Genomic DNA, 6,321 nt, shown 5'->3' with positions numbered 1-6,321 from the left:
TTATATTTTATTCAAAAATAAAAACATCGTCGCTTTTTCGAAATCACGTAAGACCATACTATAACATCGACTGAGATAAAGAATAAAATGAAATATTAAAATCAAGATGTATCTCGTTGTATTGCGCGAGTGACCTTCTAGTTTTTATTAATTAATTTTTGTTAATGTAAGAACCATATGAACACATACACACACACACACACACACATATATATATATATATATATATGAACCATTGTGTCAAATACGAACAAAAATTGACATATATATGAACTTGGACTGTATAGCATTTATGAACACAATATGAATATAATAAGAATAGTTGTTACACGAAAGTAAATAAATAAAAAAACAGGTCGGACACAATATGAACAGTTTGTGAACAATAGTTTCTTCATTATGAACACATTCAGGAGCAAACCAATGTTGAGATATGCAGCTAGTGTACATATGAACACAATATGAACACTTGTGAATAATTATTTAACAATTACATATGAATTCGAATTTCGATTGTAGTCGTAGACGATTTTAACCTTTTCATTCTCATTGTTGTCGATCCATTTTCCAATAGGTTTATCCATATTACTCGGACGATATCAAAATCTTTACAATCGGAAATTCTTTAACAATTACAAAATCAATATCATTATGGATGTAATAAATCGAAATTACAAAACATGAAAACGTATAAAAAAATATCAATATTACATAATCATCAATTATTGAGATTTTTAGATTTGTAACTCCCAATTAATGATTTGGAAGTTACATAAATGACAAATTAATTAATTACTCTTGTCATTAATATATGAGTTATATGTGAATATAAAGAAAACATGGAATATGATTGGTTGAGCTTAGTTAACACAAAAATTTTGGTTAGTATTTATATATAGTATATAGTATAGTGTATATATATTGAAGTGAAAATATATAAGGAGGGATGAAAAGGACATTGATGAGTTGCTATGATATGTGAATGTAAGAAAAGATGGTGTGGTTCCATACTCCTTAAATGAGAAGAGTTGGTGGAAGCAGATTTAATGCAGCCTCGATCATCCTCTCTCTCTCTCTCTCTCTCTCTCTCTCTCTCTCTCTMTATATATATATATATATATATTCATTAATTGTAATGTTATTGGTTTAAGCTTCTGAAGTCGATGGTTGGATCGGATGTGTGATTGTTTGTTTCTTTGTTTTATAATTATAAACACAATTCAATTAGTTTTGACAAGTTGTTTTATAATAAAACTCCAACCTAAAACAAATACATATGCCATACTTGTGTAGGATATATACATAAATACATGTATTTTGATGTTGTATTTCATTCAACATCTTTGTCTTATAACCAATTACAATTTAAATAGTTTATGCATGTAAAATTTACTTTATGTTTTCTTTTTGCTTTTAAAGTACCCACTAACAAATTATTATTTTTATACCTTAATTTTTGAATCTTAAATATTCATAAGGTCGACAAATAGAGGTGGTTGAAATATGGTCTTTCTCCGCCTTAGCTTTTATGGCTTTCTATTTGTACGTCTCTCCTTTCCACCTACATAACTTTTTATTTACAGAGTCAAATAAATCATATTCTAACTACATTTTCTATTTACTGTAATCAATAACATCTCTCTTGTATAGTTTCCCGTTTCAGTCCAATGCATTTAAATGGACAGAAGACAACGTTGACAAAACACTGTGATTCGGAAACATTTTATGCTCATGTTCACTACACCCAGGTACCGTGATACAAAATCGACTTGAACAAATTTTAAACTCATATGAAAATGGTGATTTGAAACCTATTCAAAAAACAAAGTGCAACAAATAGACTAAACATACAACAATTAGAAGCAAGGCCAAGTATCATATAAAAAGAAAATTTAATCTCAAACCAACCCATGAATCTTGCTTGATACGAGAATTGATCCGGTGTATTACATCTCAGTGCATCTCATCCTAATTTGCATCAAAGGGTGGAGATCTCTTCTTACATTTATCACCGAAACTCAACCCTTAAAAACAATCATTTAGCAATGTAACAATAAATTAGCTATTTGAACGTTACATTCTAAACATTAAAAGTTTATATATAACTTTTTTTAGAAGTAAAATCTAAAAAATAATATATCATGTCGACACTCATAGTTGATATGGGACGACATAAGACAAATATTTAGAATCTATATTTAATTTTACAATTTATTACATTTATTATAAATAAAAGTATGTACTTATAAAAAATAGCAAAAATAGAAATATAAAATTTTCACAATCAAAGACAACCCACTTGTGTATATTTACATATGATATGGATTAAGTTCAACCAAGTCTTAAAGTTGAGAATTTTCTTTTAACATTGTTTTCAAAAATTTCTTATCAAAAAATATCTGATTCAACTTCAATTAGAATCGATAAACTGAAACTGGATATTTATGTACTCAAAGTTCTAAATAACATGAAATGTGATTTGACGGTTAAGCCAAGTCTAAATTCTTAGGAGCCACGAAGAGGCATGATGGGTTCCAAGGCATAAGTTATTTAGTGATAGATCCAGATAAAAATTTCGTTGAGAGCATAATATAAAATAAATAATAATTGAATAAAATCAAATACAATTTAAGTAAAAAAAACGTTAGTCAATCAAGGAAACAAGTCAACAACAAGTGTTGGGGCCTTTTTTGTTTTATCTGTTAGGGGCACATTTGTAATTTTAGTTAAAAGTTGTAGGTAAAATCAAGTCTCTTTATAATCCCTTTGCCCCTATATATTCTATTTATACTATATTATAAAACATTTGATAAAAATTTTTAAAAACTATTTTTTATATATAAAGTATTATTTATTGATGCATATTACTTAAAATTCAATATTACAAGTAATTTTGCATAAGTACAACTTATTAAAGCTTCATTTTTAAATTCTTGTAACTAACTGCAGATAAATATAATCAAATACATGATAAACAATTATTTTAAATATAAAAAATCTAAAATATAATTAAGATAATCATTAAGTTCTACATAATGTTTAATTATTATCTTTATAAAAAATTATATTGTTAAACTAAAAATAAATTACTTTGTTATTAAATTATCTATACTATATTATAAAGCATTTAACAAAAACTCTTAAAAACCACTTTTTATGCGTAAAGTACTGTTTATTAATGCATATTACTTAAAACTCAAGATTGCAACTAGATTGTGCGTAAGTACAACTTATTAAAGTTTCAAATCTGAATTCATACTAACTGCAGATAAACATAATCAAATACAAGATAAACATCTCATTTTAAATATAAAAAATCTAAAATATAATTAAGATAATTATTGAGTTTCTAACCGAATGTTTAATTATTATCTTTAATAAAAATCTATACTATATTATAAAGCATTTGACAAAAACTTTTAAAAACTATTTTTTATACATGAAGTACTGTTTATTGATGCATATTACTTAAAATTCAATATTATATGTGATTTTACATAAGTACGACTTATTAAAGCTTCATTTTTAAATTCGTGTAACTAACTGGATATAAATATAATTAAATACAAGATAAACATCTATTTTAAATATAGAAAATGTAAAATATAATTAAGATAATCATTGAGTTTCTAATTGAATGTTTAATAAATGCAGGACAAACATTTATTTCAAATATCGAAAATCTAAAATCTATACTATATTATAAAGCATTTGACAAAAACTCTTAAAAAACACTTTTTATGCATAAAGTACTGTTTATTAATGCATATTACTTAAAACTCAATATTGCAAATAGATTGTGAGTAATTACAACTTATTAAAGCTTCATATTTGAATTCATGTAACTAACTGCAGATAAACATAATCAAATACAGGATAAACATCTCATTTTAAATATAAAAAATTTAAAATATAATTAGAATAATCATTGAGTTTCTAACCGAATGTTTAATTATTATCTTTAATAAAAATCTATATTATATTATAAAGCATTTGACAAAAACTTTTAAAAATCATTTTTTATACATGAAGTACTTTTTATTGATACATATTACTTAAAGCTCAATATTATAAGTGATTTTATGTAAGTACAACTTATTAAAGCTTCATTTTTAAATTTGTGTAACTAACTAGAGATAAATACAAGATAAACATCTATTTTAAATATAGAAAAATCTAAAATATAATTAAGATAATAGTTGAGTTTCTAACCGAATGTTTAATAAATACAGGATAAACATTTATTTTAAATATAGAAAATCTAAAATATAATTAAGATAATCATTAAGTTTCTAATCGAATGTTTAATTATTATCTTTAATAAAAGTTATATTATTAAACTAAAAATAAATTATTTTCTTATTACATCTAAATTAAATTATAATAAAAAATTGAATTAAATAAGTTACAACAAAAAAACGAGAACTATTAAATAGTTAAATTAATACTAATATCGATTTTATTCTTTTATAATTTTTTATGCTATCTTCAAATTTATATTTCATTGAAAAATAAAAATATTATCGATTTATCAAGACTACATAAATTCGTATTATATCAATAGAGACAAAGAATAAAAACTAAACATTAAAATTGAGATTTATCTCGCTACATTGTATGAATATTTTTGTAGTTATTATTTCATAAATCAATAGTACTAAACATTTATATTTTGTAACGAATTAAATCCACCAAATTACTTTCAATTTGTGTGAAATTAGGAAATTGCTATAGTGATTTTTGGAGAATTGATCATTTTATTTTATGTGAATGATGAAAATTGTTTTTACTCTTCTTACATGAGCTATGTATTTTATCTCAACCCAACCATATACATATACATATACATATACATATACATATACATATACATATACATATACATATACATATACATATACATATACATAAGAACTTTCTAGATGCTTTTCCCCAAGAGAATCTGTACTGTAACTCAACCTTCTCGTCCATGGAAGGATTTCAATTCTTATTCAATGTTAAATGTCATTTCCACAGAGAGAATTAGAACCTCCTACTAAGCAAGATCATTAATTAATATTAATATTAATAAGGAAGCAGGGGAGCCAACACACAGCACAACACCTTGCTATTTAAGATTTCTCAACATTATTAGGGTTTCTATAAATAAATAAATAAATAAATAATATGTTTCTATAAGGTTTTAAATTCGTTTCATCCCCTGGCCCAACATAAACCAAACCCAGACCAGAAGAACCTTTGTTGGCCCAACCAATTACTCTCTTTTTCTAAAAAAGTAAATACAATATTTGAGAAATTAACGGTTTATTTATCAAATGCTTATTGAATGTCATTTGTCTTAGCACGTGGATATGGTAACTTTATCAAGAGAAATAGCAAGAACCAAAATCTTATATGATAAGTAATGGAGAGGATTATTATCCCGCAAGTGTTTATCGACCCTTACCAATAATCCAAATCGATGGCCATGAATATTACTCGATAAAATAAGTGAGGATGATGATTCTTGCCCATCAACACTTACTTAATAAATGACCGGTAAACGGATCCTATGAATATTTATTTTGATAAAATAAAATGAGAATACATGTTTGTAATTCAAAATACAATAATTCCTTGTGGTTTATTTTCTATTAACTAAAATCAGTCTAACAAACATCATGGTTGCACAGTTGCTCTGGCCGAAGCCCGTCTGTATGAGATGTTCATGGATGCCATCGGTTTGACCAACAGAACCCAAGGTTTTTTAAGTTTAAGCTGACGATATAAATAATATATGTTTATTAAAGAGGATGTTTGTTTAAGGCTTAATGAATGAACTCATAGTTTATTCGCTCAACTTGGCCCAACTTAAAAATATATATGTTATTTAGGTGGTTATCGGTAATTCATCGGTGATTACCGACAAATGCAACTTTTTTAAGTTTTAGTTAAGAAAATTAATAATTTTCGAAGAGTATCGATAATCTGTCAGTGTCTTTGTTTTAGTTTAAAAGAAATTGACAAATTGCAAAAACAACAACAATGTATTTTGCTTTACTTAATGGTTTAAGAATCGTATTTTAAAATGATATGTTTAAGGGTCTGTATAAATTAAAAAAAAAAAACCCAAGTGCCTAAACAAAAGGTAACCGGTTGTAATCTATATATATACTATATTATAAAGTATTTGCCAAAATATTCTAAAAACCATTTTTTATACTTGAAATACTGTTTATTGATGCATATTATATAAAATTCATGTAAACTTTGCATAAGTACAACTTATTAAAGCTCTATGTTTGAATTCGTGTAACTAACTGCGGATAAACATAATCAAAT

The sequence above is a fragment of the Cynara cardunculus genome (assembly GCF_001531365.2).
Source record: "Cynara cardunculus var. scolymus isolate 2C chromosome LG 6, CcrdV1, whole genome shotgun sequence".
Taxonomy (NCBI): domain Eukaryota; kingdom Viridiplantae; phylum Streptophyta; class Magnoliopsida; order Asterales; family Asteraceae; genus Cynara; species Cynara cardunculus.
The sequence above is the reverse complement of the archived record's forward strand: the minus strand, read 5'-3'. Positions refer to the sequence as shown.